We start from the raw sequence: 25297 nt of genomic DNA on the forward strand, positions 1-25297 counted from the left end.
ATGACACTTCGAATCCTACCTATGCCTTTTATCCTGAACTAAATCAGCGAAGCTGATTTAATCTGGTGCAAAAGGTTCAATTTCTCAATTTGTTACGCATCTATTTCTCATGTTGACTGCTGTTTCAAATTCGATTTTTGAAAGCAATCATTGTCAGGTCATTATAATTTGGTCATATTTGATTGAATATAAAGACAAGAGATTAGAGTCTGGCTAACCTTCAAAAGTTTTAGCTGCAAGAACTAATCTTAATGCATTGATGCATAGGATTTCGGATGTTATTAGAGATACCAAAAAAAATTGCATTGCTGGTTAATGATAATCCTCACAGGTTGAATTTATCTTGTCCATGGCAAGTTCCTTTGCAATGCTGGATTTCGGAGTCGTATTCCTGAAGTTTCTGAATTTGACAAGCTGTCTCGCCTTTGGGATCCGACTTAGGTAAAATTCAAAAGCCATCTCGATCAGTTCAGTCCAAATGAGAAATGTTTTACCATACAATTAATGACGATGGGAAATTTTTGGTGAAACTATTTTTAATCGTTGAACTTAATGATAGCTAACAGAACTTTTACTAAAATAAGTTGACTTGTTCATCGTTTTCGATTATTTGGGAGAATACTGCTCCAATTCCTTTATTGCTAGCATCCTTATTTAAGATGATCCGCATCTATCTTTGCCAATCCGATTGAGATATGTTCTCGCATTCTTCTGTTCATTTGAAAACTAGCAATAGATGCATAGTCGAAGGAAAATACGGAATTCATGCACCATTTCGAAACAAGGCCAATCAGTTATTGCCTTAATTTGGATCAATTTAATTTCATTCTGCCGAAATAATGTGTCCATATAAGCAACCTTTTTCCGGAAGAATCTGCATTTCTTCGGACTTAATTAAAGTTAGCATTTTGTTATCTCTAGAATACTTCTCGAATATTATTAAAAAAAATTTCAAATATTTTTCCTCCTATTATGATATTATTTAAAATATAATAAGCATGCTTTAGACCAGTGGTTCTTAACCTTTTTAAGCCGCGAACCAAATTTGAGAAATATGTTCATGTCGCGATCCAAAAAAAAAGTCAATTTTTTCATTGCTTTATTTTAGATCGTATTTTTAAAAATCTTCAATCCTACGATGATGATTTTTTTAAACTTACAAATTTTTTATTTATTTTTTTAATAATAAAGATAAAAAAAGTACTTTTCGATCCAAGGAAAATTTAATTAATAATCAAGTGTTTTTAATAATTTTTATTGACCATATTAAAATATATTTATAACTTTTTGAAAATAATTGACATTTTAACTTATTCCTAAAAAAAAAAAAGAAACATCAATACATATGTTAAGTTTTTTAAATTTTAAATGCAAGTCATACAGTTTTAATGAGAACCTTGTGCTTGAATATATTTTGAAAGATCTTCAAATCTCGGTTGAATGCTTGTCAAGGAGCACCTTATATCTATTTCAGGATTTAACTTGTTCCGGTAATTGTTTTTGATTACACACAGAGCCGAAAAACCAGCCTCACACATATATGTTGTTGAAAAGGGCAATAATACTTTTAGGGCTTCTTTAACAATTATTGGCTTTTCGGTTTTTAATTTTAACCAGAAAGCACATAAAGATTCAGTGTTTTTGTAGAAATTATATCGAAGTACTTGGTCACTTTGTATTTCTATTAATTGTTCTTGAAATTGATTAATATTAACAAATTCCTCATGCAAATCACTTACATCAAAATTAAATGGCATTCGAACCCTATTATATTTGAAAACATTGTCTGCTGGGAAATATCGATCAAAGTCTGCTATTAGTTTTTCTAAATGATTAATAATAATTTTCTGTATTTCAAAATCTGTGATATCAATATTATTGTCTTCAACAAGTAAATTAAGAGTCGGGAATGAAGCAAGTTTCTTTACTTCAACCTTATTTCTCCATAATTGGAGTTTATTTTTAAAACATGTAATTTTTTCAGTTAATTCAATAACAGTATGATTACGTCGTTGCATAGACGTATTTAGATTATTTATTTCAAATAAAATATCTGACAAATAAGCAACTTGAGTTATCCACTTACACTCGGAGAATTTAGATGCTAATGGGTGTTTCTTTTCTCTCAAAAATAATTCGACTTCTGTCCGTAATGATAATACTCTTTGAACAACTTTGCCCCGGGACAGCCATATAACTTCAGAATAATATAATAAATGTTCGTATTCTGCACCAAATTCGAAACACAGTGCGCGGAAAATTCTACAGTTAAGAGCTCTTGATTTGATAAAATTGACTACCGCAACGATTTCGTCCAAAACGATACATAATTTGGGTGATAATTTTTTTTGAAGCAAGATTTTATTTATGTAACAAACAATGAATCGATATAATTTGTGGATTCATTTGTTTTGCTCTTGTCGAAAATCCCTTTTGAAATGCTGTCATGGCAGCCGCACCGTCGGTGCAAATACTGAAACACTGATTCCAATTTAATCTTTCTTCTTTAAAAAACGATTCGACCATAAGAAAAATATCTTCACCTATAGTTGTTGTTGACATTGGTTTGCAAAATAAAATGTCCTCCTGTATATCTGTTAAACCTGGATATCGCACGTAAACCATGAGTTGAGCATCGTCGTCTAAAGTTTAGACGAAAGTTGTAGTACAGTCTTATTCATTTTTTCATTTTTCAAATGTGGCCAGAGCATTGCATAATTCAAACAATTGTTAAAGCCCTTGTCTGGTGGTAAAAATTGTCTTTCCCATATTTTCCGGTACTAGAATACGCTTTTCAAATCCAATATCGAAAATCATTGGCTCCCATTTAAGACATCTAGAATGTTATCTATTCGTGGGAGAGGGTGATTATCCTTTTTTGTTATTTCATTTAATTTTCTATAATCCACACAGAATAATCGAGTCTACCCATCTTTGTTCTTAACAAGCACAATAGAAGCCCAAGGTCCCGAAGATTTCTCGATTACTCCACTCTACCATATCTTTAACTAGCCGTTCAGCCTCTTTTTTTTTTTTTTTTTTTTTTTTTTTTTGTCAGGGGCAGACATCTTTTTGTAGCTTGATTTGTGGATGATCTCCTATATCGATATTGTGTCACGTTGCAGCAGCGTCACAGGTAGAAAACAAGTTTTGAAATTCCTTAATAGTTCTCGTATAGCGATTCGCAGCTTTTCATCAAGCCTTTCGAAACTCTCCCAAGATCGTTGAAATATAATTTGATTCAGAAAATTCATGAGTACTTTTGATGATATCCACTATCGATTCATACGTCACTAGAACAGCTCCTTCATCCACAATTTTGGCCTTATTCTCCAAATTCAGAGCTCATGATTTCTCATTTCAAATTAACTAATATGGCCCCTATAAGGGCACCTGTCTGGAAGACTTGCTTAGGAAAATCCCTTACGATATCCTTGAGTTGAACGGGAATATATGTATAGACTTTCCCATATATATGTAAATCTACCAAATATAGCCGCTTTCAGACTTGTATAAAAATAATTTTATGTCGAAACTAGTTGTTTGGAATGCATTTCATCTATCACTAACGACCCTCCTATGCACTGATATTGGATTTAGGCGCATGGATAGATCTAAATCTTTGTGCAATGTTTTACAAAAAGTTTACTTTGAATTTTAGAACTGCTGATGTATATATCTGTTGTTATGACAGATGATTCTTTTGGTATTAACATCGGAATTAGTATGATTGGATAACTTGTTAAGCATTTTAAAAAAACCTTTCTAGGGTTGCAAGAAATAATAATATTGTTAAATTTTAAGGCAATTCATCATTTAGTCTCGTACTAGTTTCAAAAATACTCTAAAAAATGCAACTATAGAGCTGTTTTTATATCCTTCAAATCTTTTTGAATTTGTCTCTATGCAGCTTTCTCAATGCCAATATATAATCATAAATGATGTATCGTTTCAAATTAATTTGTAATTTTTTTTAATTTAGAAGAAAAAAATGTTGAAAAAGAAGCCTGAATTTTATTGTTAATCGTACAAAAGGTGATTTAATTTTGTAATGATAGAAGTATGATCATTTTTATGTTATCAAAATCTAATACAGTGGCTCCCAAAAGTGTTCGTACACAAACAAGAATCAATTAAAAACCTCATTATTTACCGTTATATATTCTTATTTTTACAAGAAAATTTTTTCATAGCATATTTTTACAGTTCTTAATAAAGCAATGAAGAATAAATTTTAATTACGATGCAAATTATTTTTTTAAAAATGGCAATAAATAAAATTGCACAAAAATAAGACACAAAAGTGATCATACACTTTAAAAAAACATCACTAAATATGAAATTTTCTAAATTTTTATAAATGTTTAGTATTTAGTAGGATATCCTTTATTCTTTATAACAGCTTTTAAACGTTTGGGCATAGATTTAACTAAACAATCGGTTACTACTGCACCGATCTTGTTCCATTCTTCGATAATTACTGCTTTCAGTTGAATTTTCGATTTAATGTCGTGACTTCTTATTCGCACCTCTAATTCTTTCCAAATATGTTCTATAGGGTTTAAATCCGGTGATTGAGCTTGTGTTTTAAGGGTTTGAGGGCAATGATAGAGGCAAAAAAGACGAACATTCATGGCCGTGTGCTTAGGATCGTTGTCTTGGTAATACACAAAGTTGTTTAAAATGCCCAATTTTTGTGCTGACACTTTTAAATTATTATTGAGAATATTTATATAAACTCTATGATCCATTATACCATCAATGAATACTAAATTGCCTACTCCAGCTGCTGACATACACCCCCAAACCATGACACCTCCACCGTCATGTTTTACTGTTCCAACTAAATTCTTGGGATTAAGTTCTTCGTTTTTTCTTTTTCCCCTCCATACAATGATTCTCCCATCTGACCCAAAGATGTTAAACTTACTTTCATCTGCAAATAAGACACGATTCCAATAGCTCTGTGGCTGGTTTATCATAGATTTGGCAAATTTAAGCCTAGCAATTCTGTTCTTCTGACTTACAAAGAATTTTCTTCGTGCAGAGCAGCCATGTATACCGGCATTCCGAAGAATTCTACGAATAGTTTCACATAAAATAGAAGTTTCGTTTGATTCATTATATTGTGAAGTAAACTTTATTGCACTCAGACATGGATTTTTTAGAAATTTACTCACAATATTTCTTTGACTTCTAGCTGACAGAATTTGAGGGCGACCATTGCGAGGCTTGTTTACAATCCTTTTTCCCTCTCTGTAACGTTTTATTATGCTTTGCACCGTTGAATGAGGTAGATTAGTTATAGTTGCAATGCCTCTAATTGATTTTCCAGCTTTAAAATGAAATATAATTAATTTTCGTACGTTTAAACTCGTTTATTTACGAATGCATGCATATCTAAGAAAAAAGTAAATAGAATAAATAATTGTGATATTAAATACTGAAATCAAACGATTTTAGTGTATTTTTCAATTAGAAGAAAAATCAGCCGCGAAAGATATTTTTATGATTAATTTAAATAAATAATGTTTGGATGTACAAAGACTTGTGTTCTAATTTTGTGACATTTTTTATTTATTTATTTTTTAGAACAATACTACTTGATTTTTTATAAAAATATTTGTTCAGTTTTATTGAGAACTATTTAAAGATGCTAATTAAGAAAACCAACTAATAAAATGCTTTATTAAGAAGTATAGAACACAATTTCTGCAAATTTCTTTAGTGTACGAACACTTTTGGGAGCCACTGTATGTTTTACAATAATAGATGCTCCTGTAGTGTTGCAGAAATAAGCATTAAAATTACTATGTTATTGTAAAAATAACTTAAAATTTCAATAAAAAAAGCTTTATAATAAACAGAGAACATCTCATGTTTAGAAAGTAATCAGGCTCACATATGTATGAATGTTAAAAATACATAATTTTTGAAGCATTTTCTCACTGCACCATTTAAATAGAAAAAGTATTTTCTTACATTAAAAAGATGAAACAGTGCAGAATCATTCATACCTTATGATTCCCTTAAATGTACTATATGATATCTATTTCAAGGTTAGAAAACAGAATTAATCCTTATTACTTTTCACATTAACATAGGTTTTTAAATTATATAGATGCTGTTAATGAACTATTTAAGTAATTACCATTATCAAAAGATTCAATATGTTTAAAATATATTTCACAAAAAGAAAACATTTCACATCATTTTTTTTTTTTATTCATGAAAATAAATCTGGCTGGATTTCACCAAACTCCATGACTAGTTCAAAAATCCTTCGGGTGAACTGTTCCCCATACGGTGGTGTCAGTTTTTTAAAAGTGGAAACAACAAGTTGTCCCACCGCATGGGGAACAGATTCCGAAGCTTCACTTTTTTTTTTAATACTTCTGACACCATTCGTAAAACGTCTTCTCCCACATTTGTTTGACGGCGTCTTTTCGGAGGAGGACCTACACTGTTATTGCTTGATTCGGCAACTCTCTTCTGCGGAGTTGCTGCCGAAGACTCTGGGCAATTTTCTTCGTATGCTTCAAAGTGATCTGCTTCCTCCACAGAAATCTAAAAATAATTATGTTTTACTATACATTGAAAAATTAATCAAAGGATATATTTAAATGCGCATAGAAATGCCCATGTTAAGAATAAAGGTACCACCCAACTCCTTCAAGAGATTAGATGCTAGACCCTTCTAATATTAATCGATTGATTGGTATACGGTTAATTAATGATATGATCACTAGATATATTTAATAAAATTCAATTACATTAGATGTTAAATTCAATTACATAAGATGTTATTTAGTTATACATTCTATTTCAATTCACTTCTTGACCGGCTTTTTCATCATTCAATTTTAAAAATTAAAGGTCAATGATTAAGCTCAATTATAACTAAATATGCATATAAGTTATTCATCAACTAAATAAAAGCATTATATAAGAATTATAAACATTTTAGCAAAATATACCATTGGTTCCGAGCACCCATCAGTTGCAAACGAATCATCCAAATTGGACTCGGAAGAGCCTACATATATTGTGTCCCTCAGGAACAGCAGTCTGTGATAATGCACCCATTTTGGTGCAATATCCAGAGCTGCTGATCCTGAAGGCAATCTTGCTCTTTTATCCTCTCTTTGGAAATATGACCTTAGTATTCAAAATTTCTTGCGAAGTATTTCTGGAATAAATTAAAAAGAATTTAGTAAGAAATATATATATATATATATATTTCTTTATAGAAATATGTGTGTGTATATGCATCATAATAATGTAATTTTACGTAGCCAAATATCTTTAACTTAAATTATTTTACACAATACCAAATTTAATTTTGTATAATTTGACTTGTAAATGAATATAGAATAAATTCTTAATAATTTTTCTTTTAGTTTCATGAAAAATAGGGTATATTTGTAAGAAAGTAATGCTGCATGTTAATACACATTTACATAAGTGAAACACAATAATCCCAAATGAAAACTAATAATGAATACGGAAATAAGTTAGGAGCTAACTGGCCGCATTAACCATCTTGTCTTATTTAATGAATAATACAATTATATAACCTGCGTATGGTTCAATATAGTAAATAAATTGCATCCCAATTTTTAAAATAGTTAAACTTTTTTTATGCGTTTCATATTTTTCAAATATTTTAGCTGGGATTAAAAGAAAAAATAATTCAGCAAAATAGATGAGATGCTTATAATTTGTGTTACATATACATACAGAAATTTTTATCAGGAATTTTTTGTACATATTTAAAAGAATTTTAAAAATTGATTAAATGCCGCCTTTCTGCATTATCATAAAATGTATTCGTATAAAACGTTTTTTGATCACAACATCATACTGAGAAACATAGAATATTTCACCTACCTGATGTTAAGTGGTCCTCATCTTCGGGCCATCTCCTTAGCATTTCTATTCTTATCGATTCATACAATGTTTTTTTAGCACAATGAGTATCCAGTGGATTCCAAAGAGCCGGCTTCTCCTGAACAAGGTCAATGAGAGCCGACTCTTTTTCATTCGACCACAATATTTTTTTTGCCATTTTGGATGATGTTGTTGGTTTGCATTCACACTAAAAAATGGACTACTTTTCACAAAGTAGTTGGCGTCAGTCGCGCCATTCTTGGCACACTACGTCACTATCGAAGTTTGACATGATTGGTTGAATTTCATTTGCAAACGATATTTCCGTCGCTATCGTCAACATTTTCAAGCTGGTCAAAAAATGCTCACGATGACGGAAAACTTGCTTGACCGGTTGCCTGCGGGTAAAAACGGAAAATTGCCCACGAAAGTGCTGACGGTATTTGGCCGTGTGATAAGGCCTTTAGAGGGGGGAAAAATAGGAGGCCCAACTCACAAATATTCCTATTATTCTCGTTTTTAGATAACATTAAATAGTTATTTAGATCGTACAATATAATTTTCGATATTAATAAGTTCTCTATGAAGTGCGGTGTTCCTGTGGTATCGTTCTAATCATTTAATTACGGTTCAAAATTCCTATGTCCATATAACAACATACATAGGATCAATTCTAAACGGGATGTTATATTTACTAAACAAATATAAATCCCTTTCTAAATCGCGAAATTTTCATAATCCTGTTCTGGTGAAAAAGATAATAGTAGTCTCTGTGTCCTTTCTTTCTTTGGAGAATTTCTGTATAAAAATTTATTGAAATTTCAAGAGGATGATCCATCACTTACGGAAACATATATTTAAATTATTCAGTCCAAAATTTGTGATACCAAGACGCCTACTTTAAAGGTTGAGAACATTGCGAATCTGGGAAATAATTATTTCGCATTATCATATACTATTTAGTACCATTTGTTTCAGGTATGCTTTTGTTGTATGAAATTATATCAGTTTTGGTGAAAAAGAAATTATAAATTTTGCGATCCTTCTTGGTATTTGTACTTATAATTGAATAATCCCACATCTAATGAGTTAAATATCGGTTTGAATTGAAATTAATCATAAATGTTATAATTATAATATTCAATTAAAAATAAATTTTTTTCTGAACCAAACTATAGTCTGTGTAATTTCTGTGGGCGTTTCAAGGAAACTCGTTTGCCCTGCTATTCTCCCTTTCTCCTTGTCCGTTGCCATGGTTTCGACAAAGCTTGTTTTTTTTTTTTTTTTCCCACACCAGTACGTTTTAGTAAGGACATTAAGCTGGCGGTACCTTAACAGCTGTGGCAAGGGAAAAAAAAAATAGATACTGAAGAAAAAAGACACTGTTATCTGCCACAGCGTTGCGACGCAAACATCCAGTAACGAGGTAAAAAACGTGACCTTGAACCGCCTACAGAAAATACATAGACTATAAAAAATGATGCATTGTATATAAAGAGCGCTAATGCCTGAGGGTGATCCTTGAGGAAGTCTTCAGGCTGGATTCATCATTTCTTTCTTTTTGAATTAAATCCTTTTTAACTTTCACATTAACATAAGGGTTAAAATTTTAAATCATATAGATAGTTCATGAACTATTTAAGTAATTACCATTATCAAAAGATTCAATATGTTTAAAATATATTTCACAAAAAGAAAACATTTCACATCAACATTTGTTTTTATTTATGAAAAAATATCTGGCTGGATTTCGCCAAACTCCATTATTAGTTCAAAGATTCTTCGGGTGAACTGTTCCCCATACGGTGGTGCCAGTTTTTTTTAAAGTGGAGACAACAAGTTGTCCCACAGCATGGGGAACAGATTCCGAAGCATCACTTTTTTTTGAGTTCCGCAGACACCATTCTAAGAACATCTTCACCCACATTTGTTTGGCGGCGTCTTTTGGGAGGAGGACCTAGATTGAAATTGCTTTGTTCAGCACCTCTTTTCTGCAGAGTGGTTGCCGAAGACTGGGCAATTTTCTTCGACATATTCCGGCTCTGGCACAAAGTTATTCTCTCTTTCCTCCACAGAAATCTAAAAATAATTATGTTTTACTATACATTGAAAAATTAATCAAAGGATATATTTAAATGCGCATAGAAATGCCCATGTTAAGAATAAAGGTACCACCCAACTCCTTCAAGAGATTAGGTACTAGACCCTTCTCTAATATTAATCGATTGATTGGTATACGGTTAATTAATGATATGATCACTAATAATTTTTTTAATAAAATTCAATTACATTAGATGTTATTTAGTTATACATTTTATTTCAATTCACTTCTTGGCCAGTTTTTTTATCATTCAATTTTAAAAATTAAAGGTCAATGCTTAAGCCTAATTATAACTAAATATACATATGTTATTCATCAATTAAATAAAAGCATTATATAAGAATTAAAAACATTTTAGAAAAATATACCATTGGTTCCGAGCATCCAACATCAGTCGTGAAGGATTCGTCCAAATTGGACTCCGAACAGTCTACATATATCGTGTCCCTCAGGAACAGCAGTCTTTAATAATGCACCCATTTTGGTGCAATATCCAGAGCTTCTGTAACTGAAGACAATCTTGTTCTTTTGTCTTCTCTCTGAAAATACGAACGCAGTCCGCAAAATTTCTTGCCAAGTATTTCTGGAATAAATTGCAAAGAATTTAGAATGAAATATATAAATATGTGTGTGTATGTGCATCATAATAATGTAATTTTACGTAGCCAAATATCTTTAACTCAAAAAATTATTTTACGCAATACCAAATTTAATTTTGTATAATTTGACTCGTAAATGAATATAAAATAAATTCTTCAAAATTTTGCTTTTAGTTTCATGAATAATACGGTATATTTGGAAGGAAGTAATGCTGCATGTTAATACACATTTACATAAATGAAACACAATCACAAATGAAAATTAATGAATACGGAAGTAATAAGTTAGGAGCTAACTGGCCACATTAACCATCTTGTCGAATTTAATGAATAATACAATTGTAGCTGCATCATTCCGTAAAACTTAAAAACAATTTATATATAAAATGCAAGCTAATTTTTTGCTTGCCTCCAAAGCTAATTCTCTCATTAGATTTTCATAGCAGTCTTTCTGTCTTACGTCTAAGCAGCCATTTCCGCGACCACAATTTTCTTTTCGATTTCTCTTTTTCTTTTTGCCCTGTTCCCAGGATAATGCACAATAGCGCTGTCAGCAAAATCCCTTTTGCACCGAGCAATTCAACAGAATCCGACGAGTTATGAAATAAGAAAACTGCAGATATTCAGTAAGTAGAAGCAGTGAAAAAAAGCGATAAATACGCCATAAAGTAACCTCTCTTTTTAGGTTTACCAGACAGCAAATGCTCAAGTGACGTACTTTCGTCTACACATTCGTGGTCGTTTGTAAACGAAAGTGTAGACGGTATTTGGCCGTGTGATAAGGCCTTTAGATGCGAACAATCACGATGGGTATGTCATGAGTCAACCCCTTCCCATAGATAATTTTTCTTGGTTCACTAGCGAAGAAATTCAAAATTTTAACATTTTTGATTGCGATAAAAATTTAGACGTTGGATTTATTCTAGAAGTGGATTTGCGCTGTCCAGAAAAGCTACATGATAAAACAAACAACTTGCGTCTTGCGGTCGAACACTTAAAAACAACTTTTTATATGTTATCACCATATGCTAAAAAACTCTGTGAGAAATTTAATTTGAAACATACTTACTCGTGTAAAAAACTCCAAATTTTTACCCGAAAAAAAAATTGCATAACACATTATCTTAACTTACAGTTTTATATCAGGAAGGGTATGATTGTCGATAAAAATCATAAAATATTGTCATTTAAATAAAGTGCATGGCTTACATGCACTTTAATAATGAACAGCGTGCTCCGATACTATTCTACTTGTCCCTGCATTGTATTGGGCTCCGGTTTTGCTTCACCATGCGAGACAGTCTCCGACGACCTTTTTCTTTGATAGCATGTGGACGTCCAACATCATATTGTCTACTGCTGCTTTCACCGTCATTCATCCACTTTGCACAAGTACTAACAACTGTAGATCGCGCACAACCCACGAGTCGTGCAGTTTCGGAAATACTTGTTCCGAGCCTTCGAGCTATTACAATCTGCCCTCTATCAAAGTCGCTTAGATCTTCAGCCTTTCCCATCACACACAGAAGTAAGTGAAAGAATGATTCTTCAGACTCTCCAGCAGCAGTTAAATACCACTTCCACCTGTCACGTCATTCAGGCGAGTTCATTGCAAAATGTAGGGGTGGTCATAATGTTTTGGCTCTTGAGTGTATATAACCTGGGATTAAAAGAAAAAATAATTCAGCAAAATAGATGCGATGCTTATAATATGTTTTACATGTACAAATTTTTATCAGGAATTTTTTGTACATATTTAAAAGAATTTTAATGATTGGTTAAATGCCGCCTTTCTGCCTTATCATAAAATGCATTTGTATAAAACGTTTTTTGATCACATCATACCGAGAAACATAGAATATTTCACCTACTTGATGTTAAGAGGTCCTCACCTTCGGGCCATCTTCATAAAATTTCAATCTTTTTTCCTTCATACAATGTTTTTTTAAATGTTTTTTTATGTAATGAGGATCCAGTGGATTCCAAAGAGCCGGCTTCTCGTGAACAAGGTCCATGAGAGCCGACTCTTTTCCGCATGACCACTACATTTTTTTAGCCATCTTCTCTTTTCAATAGCGAAGTATATACTAGGTATACCACCCAAATATTTTAAAATTTCAATGTCCTGTATCTACCCTTAAAAGTTTGTACCATGAATTCGGGACCACCTTGTAAAGCCTATACACAAGATGCGATCATGCAATTTCGAAAAATGTTTTAGCTCCAAAATATCCACCCAGAGGGCGCTTTTTCCGGAAAAACATCTTTAACCATATGTGTGGCGCAACATGGCCAAATCTGGCCCTTGCGCCATTAAACCCTACAAACCAACCAATCCCCGAAAAAACATTAAATTTAACACTATTAGCGACTAAAACGGAATGCAGGAACAGGATTAATATTTATTGACTAGTTTCTGATTACCTTGTCATCGAACCACATTAAGTACACCTAGGAAAGAAAGAAAGTAAAAACAGTACGCTGTTTGAGGGGAAAAAAAGTGGTATTGTTTGCAGATCCTGCAAGTTGCAATTCTTCATCACAAGGGTAAAAAAATCTTAAAAAATTCTCCATCTTGATCAGCTACAGACACCATTAAAAAGGTTTTCTCGATATCTCCACTTAAACCAATAAGATATGTTCTAAATCTGTCAATTACATTGGGGATAAGTTCTGTAAGATTAATTCCGTGGTAAAAGTAAAGTTTAAGGTACGGACCCTCGCCAAACCGCGCCAAATTCTACAAAATTCGCCAATTGTCCTCCATCTTAGATTGCTCCAAAATGGCGTTATTTTTACTTAAAAAATGATTCTAATGGCCCCCTCCAACCCCACCACACAGGATAATTATTACACTGGATATTGCTCCAAAATGGCGCTATTTTTACTTAAAAAATGATTGTAATGGGGGGGCTTTCCCCCCAACCCCCCGACACAAAATAATTAAAATATCATTAAAAAGACGAAATAAAGCAATTTTTACTTAAAAAATGATAAAACAGACAAAAAATTAACCCTTTTAACGATTCTAATGGGGGGCCAGCCCCCCCAAACCCAACCCCCCGATTAGCAAATATTAAACATATTTAAAGCACAAAAAGAATACATAAAAATGGTCAAGAAATGAACGAAATAACTAACCTAGTCATTCCTCGTCAGGAGAAGCACTGGCCTGGGATTCCTCGCCGGGCAAATCACATGTTTGCGGCGTGTACAGCTCGCCGATACCTCGAAGAAACACTTTAAATAGTGCCCGATAACTGCACTGATAGGTGCGGCGGAACATGTAAGTGGCAAGATACGAATCAAATTGATCCTTGCACTTATTTGCTCCGTCCTTTTTCATTTTCGATTTGATGGCGCTCCAGGTGCCTTCGATGCTGTTAGTGTGAACACCGGTGATAGGGTCTTTAAAATTTTTTGAACGTATCCTTCGGCCGTTAACGAGTTGTAAGATTTCCAACAATCCGAGGGGACGATGCTCCCTGGCAAAACATTTTTTTGTAATTTCGATCAACGTTTCTGCCCATTCGATCAACACCCATTTCCCTTCCACTCTTTTACCTCTATTATACTTCCTTTTGCCAAACTTGCTTTCATCAATTTCCACAATCACACCTACACCCCCAATCTTACTATACTCACCAAACACAAGCATACTCATACACACTTCAGGACAAAAACTCTTTCAATCAGCCAAAGTTGGTTTACTCAAGTATGAAAATTCATCAAGTATCCATTTTGTGGGTGTCTCTTTCACCCACAAATAGGATAAGATTAAGACTTCGGTGATAGATAAATGACTTCGAGAAAACCAACTACCCTTTCTGACAGATCTTTTAATGTAGTGCACACTATCACGACAAACCCAAATCCATCCATCATTCGAATCAATCCTTTCAACCAAATTCATCTTTTTCCCACATTTACAACACACATAATCATTAGCAATCAATTTCTCATTCATACACCATTTGATCACATCCAGTTTCGGAGCCTTTCGTAAGTCCAAAAAAAAAAAAAAAAGATTATACAAACCAGCATTGCCATCGACTTGTTTTTGGATTTGAAAACGAGGCAATTTTTTACCTATAGCACCCATCACGAGAAGCACGTGTTCACAAATTAACCCTATCGACGAAAGGAACAGAAAAAACAAACGTCTGACCCTTACGGAGTGACAAGTCGAAAAAAGTGACCCCTGACCCTTGCAGAACAGAGCAATTTAGGGTTGTCATAGGATAGCCACCGGTCACCATATTTGGCGATATATCGCCAAGAAAAAATTGAAATTTGGTACCGTACTTTAAACTTTACTTAACCCAATTCCGTTAAGCATGCAATGAGTTAAGGAAGGTTTTCCTTTCTCGCAGGCAGAAGTGTCAGAAACAGGGCGTATCTTCGAGGTTTCGCTTTGCATTTTTTTCACGAGACGATGTGGCAAATATTGACATTTTTCATTTTTTAATTCGTTTTCTGGGACATATTCGATTTAGAATCCATGGAAGGCAAGTTCATTATACACGAAAATTTTTCAAGTCCTGCATGTCCTTTTCCCAGTTCAGTTACAGCAACCACTGTTCTGCGATTAATATCGTATGAGCTTTTCTTATTTTCAACCACATTTGCAGAAGAGTTCTTTGAAAATTTAAAAAAACAGTTCTTGCAAGTTACATTTATGTCTTGGGCCAAACCAAACTGTTTGCCAATGTGAAGCTCTAATGTATTCTGTTAGCAACAGATACAACAACTTAATAAAATATCATGTAATACAGACTGTTTTAAAATGATGTAATTTTCATTTATTTCTTCAGGCAAGTTTTTCTTCACTGGATAAATTATGTTTCGCTCATCCAAACATTTAACAACTTTGGTTTCAGCAGCTACCGAAGTATCACAATCCGAGTCTTGTTTTCGATTTTTTTTCATGATTTCAGACCGCAAGAGTTGAGATTTCTTTTTCCTACCCATTTTAACAGCTTATGAAACCAGTTAACTGCGTAAACTTTCAGAAGAAATTAGAAGAAAACAAACTTTAAAGTAGAAAATTAAAAAGCACGTTGTCTCATGAAATGTAAACACTGAATCTCTTCGTTTCACTTCATTATTGAAGGAGTTGAGTTGTATACAAACTAAATCTAGGATTTAAAATAAATTCTTTAAAAATTTATTTAAAAAAAATCGAAAATTACGCTAAAACAATGCCGGGAAATGTCTGTTTACATTTAAAGATATGAAATTGCCATGGCAACGCCTTTTTGACAGTTGGAATTTCAAAGCAGTGGTCAACAAAAATTATGATATCTCTCGTTCTAATTAAGATAGAAACACGATTTAAATGTTATTTTAAGCAGAAAAGCATGCAGAATTTTTTCAGCTAAAAAAATTTCGAAAATTTGATTTTTGTGTTCTAGACTAAATTTACACTTTGCCTTTCCAAAGAGGTTGGCCAAAGTCAAATTTTAATAAGTTTGTGCACTCTAAATCAAAGAGCGTTTTTGCAGTTCTTAAAGAGGCAGTACAGCCATTTTTATGATTATTAAGCCATTTATTTCGTACACATTTAAGAATATGCACAGAATCAATTATTTAAAAAAGGGGTCGTGAATTATTTACTGGGAGGGTATATTTAATTTGTAGTTTAAAAGGATTAGTAAAGTTGCTCGCTGCTGCTCGATTAATAGAATTATTGTCTGTTACAACGAGAATAAAGGATCAAAATATACCGTGGGTACAAAAAGTATTTGCACACTTACATGTTTGTATGCAATTCATAAAAAGAAGTATTAAGAAATACAAAAATTGGTATTGCCAAACCAGAATAAATGTAATCATCTAAATTAAACAGAAAAAATACAATAATATAAATAACGATTCTTTTTATAACAAAATTAAAATATCTTTGGTCAAAAAAGTATTTGCATACCCACATGAATACAAAATATAATATATAAGCAAATTTCAAATAACTGATATTTAGTATGCATTCCATTAGCATCTATTACTGCTTGTAATCTTGCTGGCATTGATTTAATTAAATTTTCTGTAACAGTAGGGTCAGTATTAGGCCACTCTTCAATAAAGGCTTGTTTAAGTGTAGATTTGCTTGAAATCTTTTTTCTTATTTTTAAATGCAAAGAGTTCCACAAATTGTCCAAAGGATTTAAGTCTGGCGATTGAGGTGGAATAGCAAGTCTTCTGGGTACATTATAAAATCAAAACAATCGTGTTATAGCAGCACTATGCTTGGTATCATTGCGTTGTTGATAATAGTACGAATTACTGATACCTAATTTTATTTCACTTTGTGGCAGGTTATCTCTCAACACATCAATATAGGTTCTAGCTGTCATATTCCCATCAATGAAACACAAGTTACCGACTCCTTTGCTTGTCATGCACCCCCAAAACATAAGAGCCTCCTTCATTTTTAACTGTAGGTAATACATTTTTTAAATGAAAAGTAGTGCAAGGCTTCCTCCAAAATAATTTCATGGGTTAAGGCGTTCTTTCATCCTTTCATTCGGTTTTCGAGCCGGGGACATTGAGGAATTTTAACGTTGCTGATTTCCCAATTCTGGAGAAAAATGATAAAATTTCACCTTGGGAGGAAATGGATTTAAATTTTTATCGAGTTTGCCGAAATCAACAACACTTAATTTCATGTACAGTGGGTAAAAAAAGTATTTGCACACCTACATTTGTTTGCAATTCATAAAAAGAAGCATTAATAAAAAAATTGGTATTACCAAATCAGAATAAGTTTAATCATCCAAAACAAACAGAAAAATTACAATATAAATAACAATGCTTTTTTGTAACAAAATTAAAATATCTCGTATCAAAAAGTATTTGCACACCTGCATGAATACAAAAGAAATATATAAGCAAATTTCAAATTACTAATATTTAGTATGCATTCCTTTAGCATCTATTACCGCTTGTAATCTTGCTTGCATCGATTTAATTAAATTTTCTGTAACAGTAGGGTATTCGACCACTCTTCAATAAGGGCTTGTTTAAGGGCAGATTTGCTTGTCTTCCTTTTTCTTGTTTTTAAATCCAAAGAATTCATTATAAAATCAAAACAACCGTGTTATGCCGGCAGTGTGCTTAGGATCATTGTCTTGCTGAAAATAGTATGAATTACCGATACCCAATTTTATCGCACTTTCGGGCAAGTTATCTCGCAACACATCAATATAGGTTCGAGCTGTCATATTCCCATCAATGAAACACAATTTACCAACTCCTTTGCCAGCCATGCACCCCCAAATCATAACAGAACCTCCTTCATGTTTAACTGTAGGTAACACATTTTTGGTATGTAAAGCATTACAAGGTTTTCTCCAAACTAATTTCCTGATTTAAAGATATTGAAATTACTCTCGTCGGAGAATATGACATTTTTCCAGAAATCAATTGACTTATTGATATATTCCTTAGCGAATTCAAGTCTATTCATTCAGTTACGTGGGGTTTTTCCCTTGGAGATCTCCCATAAATGTGTGCATTGTGCAGGACATTTCGAACACTTTGGGCACAGATTTGAACACCAGATGTTGAAGCGACATCATTGGCTAATGTAATTGCACTAACAAATGGATTTTTCGATGCTTCTCTTACGATTTTTCGCTTCATTCGCAGTGAAAGTTTCTTTGAGCGTCCAGAGCGCAAGTTATTTGATGGAGATCCTCTTTCTTTATGGCGTTTTATAACATTCCGAACAGTAGAGAAGCAAACATTTACTTTTTTAAAATCTATTTCTCGATAACTTAGGCCATTTTCACGTAGAGAAACTATTTTTTTTTCTCGCAACGAAATCGACAATCAACTGATAACGTCTCGACAACACCTCCTTTTATAGTCGTCTTACGTATGTTATTTACTGCGGGATGGCTGTCAAATAATTAGCATAAAAATGCAAATTTGCTAAAGTTGAGTTGAGTGTGCAAATACTTTTTTGACATAAGATATTTTAATATTGTTTCAAAAAATGTTTTTTATTAATATTACTGTATTTTTTGTAATTAATTTAAATGAATAAGCTTATTCTATTTTCAAAATGCCAATTTTTGTATTTCTTAATGCATTTTCTTATAAATTGTGAACAAAAATGTATGTGTGCAAATACTTTTTGTGCCCACTGTAAAATTTTTATTTTACGAGCACAGAGATCGTTTTTCTAACTACGAGCCTGTGTTTACTGATGGTTCTAAGAATGAAGATCATGTTGGAGCAGCAGATGTGGTAAGAAATTTTATAAAATCAGAAAAACTATATCTGTTTTGGGATATATGGTATATATATGACTTTACTTAAAATGAATAATATGGAAAGGAAATTTATTTTATATACCGATTCAAAAAGTGCAATCGATGCTCTGAGGAATGTTAATCCTCTTAGTCATCCTCTAGTTCTTAAATGTGCAGAGATGTATAAATATTTAACAAATAAAGGTCTGTACATTGCATTTTGTTGGATTCCTGGCCATGCAGGAATTATAGGTAATGAGGTAGCTGACCAGACATCTAAAACGGTTACGCTCAGGGTGGAACATGAAAGGAAAGTAATAAATAAGATTTAATTAAATCGCGTGTACTTTCTTAAGGGAGTGATATTTAGCGTTTCTCGTAACCGATTTGATGGTTATGAATGTAATAATACGTAACAGATATCAAATTCTCTTGTTCATATACGCAAATCTGAACGAGACAACTTACATCGAAAGGAATTGCCCCCCTTTCAATTTTACGTTTACCATTTCTCTCTGCCCTCGATTTAAAAATAAATATGTGGTCAGTTTTACCAAACCGATGAACAGATGTAAAATTAATTCATCTACTCATTGGACACACAAGGTATACACATAGACATTTGCTGTTTGGTGAACGAGCCCCTCATTGTACGAACTATGGAGTGGTCAATTTTATTGCACATATTCTTATTCAATGTCCTAATTTTGGCCATTTTAAATTTGTAGGACCTGGTGGGTGAGAAACCTCGTCCAAAACTTTTTGACTTTTTAAAAGCCATTAGTTTTTTTCATAGTATTTGAAATTTATTTTTATTCATGTGCCAAATCGTTGTAAATTATAGATCTTCTCAACTTTTGACGTTTTACAATGCATCCTTCTTTTATTTACACATTTTATAATGGAACTGGTTGAAAATCCCTAATTATCCATATATTAACATAAGCTTTATTACATTCTGTACAAAAATGCGATTAATACTTTTTGTTATCAGCACAATTTTTTTGTGTCCATTAAAAGATTCATTACTGCTATAAAATCTACCACACTCTAAACACATCTGGGAAGAATTTTCATATTTATCAGTTAAATGTTGGAGATTATCTCAACTTGTCTCAACTAGCAATAAACATATATAGGACTTTATATGTTTATTGCTAGTTGAGATTTACAATTTCTGCTTGAGAACTAACACTAGCCACCAATAAATTATTACAATCGTTTTTTAGCAGAGTTAAAGCATCACATACCACCCTTTGGTTTACAACGTTTTAAATGATTTGCAAAAGAGGATCTTGAGGAATTGGATTTGAAGCATACCTCACATTCTTTAGGATAAGTACATTTCCTAAAGAAAATATAAAGAACATTTATATTTTCTTAAATGACGACTTCGGCAAATAAGTTCTCCCACAATAATCACAAGTCTTTGAATATAAACAATTCTGGGCATCTCCTCCAGTAATATTTATACTTATTAATTTTTTTAATTTAGAGCCAAAAAATATCTATTCTGCTTTCTTCTTTACAATCATTTTGTAGCACTGCAAGTTTATTTGTTGTAGGAATATTGCAAATAAACACTTTCATAGATATTTTTGTCACATTTTGGTAAAATATTTTTACTTATCTTAGTAATTTTTGTTTTTCCAAGCTTTTTAGAAGCACATGCTGGGCGACATTGGGCTGGGGAAGCTTCTGGGAAAAGCTTTAGGAGGCGAGGAGCTTCTGGTTCACAGTGGGTTGGCAGAATGCACGCAGCAACTGACTGCAAGTTGAAAGCGAGGAAACAGCAGCAGGCACAGTAGTTGGTAGAAATCTAGGAACAATAGGTACATAAAAAGATAGGAGACCGTAATAGAGTCGAATGGCAAAAACTGAACCATAGACGTATAGAAAACAACAGGTACAAGAAATTGAACATAGCCAATAGATGTCGACCAAGGAAGAGTTGGAAGCACAGGCGGGGGAGGGTGGAAGAGAACGAGAAACAGTTGAGACTAGATAGGCTGAAACAGATGGTCGTGCTAAAGGCCAAGAAGCAGCATGTTTTGACCAAGATGGTAAAAATGAAAATTGCCTTGAGGAAGACAATGGGGGAAACTCAGTTGATTCAAAATGAATTGAGGAGCAACTGATTGACATTTTTGAAACTATAATAGTTAAAGAAGAAAAATGAATATAATAACATCTTTTAAAACTGTATGGGCAATAAAAACATCAATATATTATCAGATAACAGGTGCATTTATATATATCTTTTTGTGAGGCTGGTGGTTAAGAACATATGAAGGAACTGGGACAACAGAAGTTGGTAAATGAAAGCTAATCACAGAAAGACAATGGAGGAAATTCGAAAGAATACAAAATGTGTCCTGTGGCAATTTTTCGTCTACAATAGTTAAACTACACTCATGTCCATAAATTAAGGATAATGCAAATTCAGGAAAAGAAAGAGTCAGAAGCAAAACAAATGTGACTTATTTGTAAAGCCTATTTATTAAAAAAGAAAGGTAAAGGGCAAAAAAGATGCTATATGTTTGTTATCATTAATAAAAGTTGCGATTTTTTTGCTTCCTGGAGCAAATTACAAAAAAAAAAAAAAAAAAAAACCCTATTTACAAAAACCAATATTACATGGTTGGTATGATGGTTAATAAATAGTATGTCTCCTAAACGATGCATTCCAACCATATGTCTGGAGCAGTATAGTCATCTATGGCTCTTGCGCCTTTAAATCCGACAATGCAATCCAATCCAATCCTAGACGATGCAATACAATCCATACAACGCCTAGGCATGCTGAGTATCAAATTATCAATCTGATCTTGGGGAATATTACACCATTCATCAAGCAATGCTCTCCTATATAATGAGGTCATTACACAGATCTATACGTTTTGATTCTTAGAATTGCAGATTTGATACAATTTTACAATTCATAAATTGTTCTGTAACAATTTTTGCATATTTAGCAAATTTTTTTATATCGTTAATCATTACATATTTTCTAGTATTTTCAAAATGATTTTCGTGGTCCCATTTAAGATCAACTCATGGCTCTTTGAAAGATTTATGCAGATTTGGAAAGTTCTAATAAGAAACGTGAATTCATAAGCGTTTGTAATATCACTCTTCTGAGCGTACTCTGCCAACAAGATAGAGTTAAAAACCTTTTTCATGAAATTTTTCTTTCCTTTTTGTGGTGTTCTTTCTGGTTCGTGTAAAGGCTTGCCTCTCTTTTCTAATAAATGATTTTGTAATCTTGTATAACGATTTGAAAAATTTAGAAAGAGGAGGAACATAACGCGAAGTGAAAACAGTAAGTTCTGGTAGACATGTATGATGTGGTTGACGGGCTGCAACTCGTAGGCCCAGCATGTCCCACACATGCTCTACTCGATTCAAGTCCAGTGAGAATGCTGACCAGTCCATATGGGTGATATCCTCCGTATTACGATGTTTGCACTATGAGGACGGATGTTGTCATCCATTAACACGAATTCTGCGACCCCGGTCCAATGGATATAAATGGCTCTAGCGGCCCTGCCTGCGGTAGCATCTTTTAATGGAATGTCTTCGATCCAAAGGCTGAACCTATCATCGTTAATAAATATTGGTAGCTATTTGAAGGTGGCAACGGATCCACCAAATCGAAATGAATATGTTCCAAACGATTATCTAGAACCGCTATATTAAAAACGGGACTTGATGTATGCCGATGAATTTTTGAACGCTGGCACAGTATACAAGTTTTAGCCCATGTGCGAACATCCCTTGTCATAACCGTCCATATGTATTGAGACGTTACCAACTTACTTTATCAGGCTTTGATGCCTGGATGGTAAAGGTTGTGTAATGAATCGAATGCCAGTCGTCGAAATTGAGGTGGCAAATATGGACGGATTTTTTAATTTGTTGTATCGCAATATAATTCAGTTATCGCAATAACTCGGCATACATGAGTTTGATAGTGCTCGGATCCAAATTTCTCTGTTGGAAACTGAAGTCACGAGTCCTGATAGCGAAATGCTTGCAATCATCCCATCTTACCGGAACCATAGGCGGGAAGATTTGGTTCAGGGATAGGTTTTCTAGACGGCAATAATCTTCCAATGTGCCTCTTCAAGGGAGTTTTTGGAAAAAAAATGGTTAGAAATGATACATTTCACCTCTATTGCTGATGTCGCTACATCTGTGAATTCGCGGGCTCAGAATTGGTTCACAAAATATCATGTTTTTCTTTCGATATATTTTTTCGATATTTTGTATAGAATTGGGAGAGGTCGACCGTGGGAAACCAAGAACAATTCGAAGGACGTTATTCTGAATAGTTTGCAAAGCTGTATAACTAGCTTTATTAGTCATACTAATCGTATGAGCTCCAAATTCAATAGATTGAGTAATGCATGCATTGCATATTTTGATGAAATCTGATGCGTTCGCACCCCATATGGGGAGTGGCCAATTCATTAATTTAGTTTCTTATAAGCTTTTTTTAAGCTGGTTAATATGGGAACGAAAGGATAAGGTTGCAGCAAACTGGATGTCAAGATATTATTGGACCAAGGGATAATGCAACCACGAAAAAGGATTGCGAGCCCAAGTGGTGATTTACGAGAGAAAAGGTTTATTACAGTACTTTTTTGAGGAGCAATATCCATTTGCCATTCATTGTACAAGCTTTCCAATTTAGAAACGCATAAACACAATTTGCTTTAAATCGTCCCAAAATTAGTTTCCTCTTCTAATAAAAATATTTACCCATTGTTTGGCGCAGTATGGTCAACATTATGGCTCTTGCGCCATAAAACCCCAAAAATCTCAAAAAATCTCAATCTCTCTAATAAAAATATGTCATCCGCATAGATGAAGCAAGTAACATCATTAGGTAAGACACTATAGATATCATTCATAAAAATTGAGAAAAGTAAATGGGAAAGGACGCTTTTATACGGGACGCCCCTTTCTTGCTTAAATAAAGAGGATACACCTCCTCATGGAACAAAAGCTTTCCTATCTTTTAAGAAATAAAGAGATCGGTTGTAATTTGCTTAATCCCCAATTGTAGTATCTTGAGCATTAAGCCGTCATGCCAGACATAATCGTACGGAGGCCTTTATGTCAAAATAAATACCATATATGAACTTCTGGGCTCTAGCTGTCAAAATTTTATTGCGTAGGGCTGCATATAGGTTGTCACAGCGTTTCTACGGGAGGAATCTGGCAGAAAACGGCATAAGCAGTCTTCACATTCAATCCTACGAGGGATCCGGCACCTCTTATATTTTTGCTATAGGTATCTTCTGTTGGGCATAGTTTCAGCCCTCGCTGTATGGCGTCTCTTTCTGGAACTTACTTCGCTTGACATGTTTAAACTAAAGGATTCGTCTAATGTTAAATAAAACTAACAAAATCAGTTGTTAATAAATAATTAGAGAATGGTCGCAACGCCTGGTGATTCATGATTTTCAATGCAATGATTACCGGTCTCGCGCTACACCTGTTGATTGATATCTTCGAATTTGGATGCTGTCTTTCAAATCAAAGCAGGATCACAACGTTGAACATTAGTTGCTATCCTTAATTTTAAAATAAGCGGGCACAACGCAGATTCACATTAACATTTGCGGATGAAAACAAATTTCTTTTTCACTGGATGAGAAACGAAATTCCATGATATAACATAAATATTCTCGAGATGAGAACAAATTTCTTTTTCTCAAGGCGGTAAAAATTATGGCTTGTGTCAGGACGGCACGTTTCATAATTTCCCGGGATTGGAAAAATTAAGCTTGAATCAGATGGAGCTCCATACATTTCAAATGCCTGTCCGGACGGGAAAAAGGGAGCTTCTTTTTTTCACTCGAATTTCACAACTGAAACTAGTTTCATGCAGTTCTTTTTTATTGGCGCAAGAGCCATATTAGGCTATGCTGCGAAAATCAAATATTAAATTATAAAACCAAAAGATACATGTTTTATTAAAATATGCAAAACAATTGTGCACAGATAAAAAAGCGCCTTAAATATCACGATACAAAAAGTTAAAATGTTAAAAATATTCGAGTGGTGTTTTTCGCCCACTAAGACTCATATTTACAGACAACGAATTAAAATAAAAATGACGATGATTATTAAATGAACAACATTCTACCAAAATATGTACAATGCTAGAATCAAAATGACATCGAGGACAGATTGGTGGTCTCTCGCCTAAAAGAAGATGACGGCGAGTTAAGCGATTATGTCCTATACGGAAACAAGTTAGTTGACGTCGGACTCTCGTATCGGAAGAACAGGCCAGACATCAATGGGACGTTTAATGGTATGCAATTTATTTTGTACTCGTTTATCCCATTTTTCCTGATGTTTTTAAATGTTTAGATGCTAAGATCACTTTTTGCATTATACAATTTTATCTTTGCACACTTATTTAAAACACCCATTTG

The 25297-nt window shown here is 33.3% G+C and overlaps 1 long non-coding RNA gene across 1 annotated transcript; it reads right to left on the bottom strand.

Annotated features, from left to right (window-relative positions):
• Positions 1–9654: 9654 nt before the first annotated feature.
• On the bottom strand, positions 9655–15654 carry LOC129956457 (uncharacterized). The gene is made up of 4 exons (XR_008782694.1): positions 13732–15654; positions 11800–12250; positions 10360–10574; positions 9655–9969 (listed from the first exon to the last, which is right to left on the bottom strand). It is a non-coding gene; the product is annotated as an uncharacterized LOC129956457 (long non-coding RNA).
• Positions 15655–25297: the final 9643 nt, after the last annotated feature.

Source organism: Argiope bruennichi, chromosome 11 (genome assembly GCF_947563725.1).
Source record: "Argiope bruennichi chromosome 11, qqArgBrue1.1, whole genome shotgun sequence".
Lineage (NCBI taxonomy): Eukaryota > Metazoa > Arthropoda > Arachnida > Araneae > Araneidae > Argiope > Argiope bruennichi.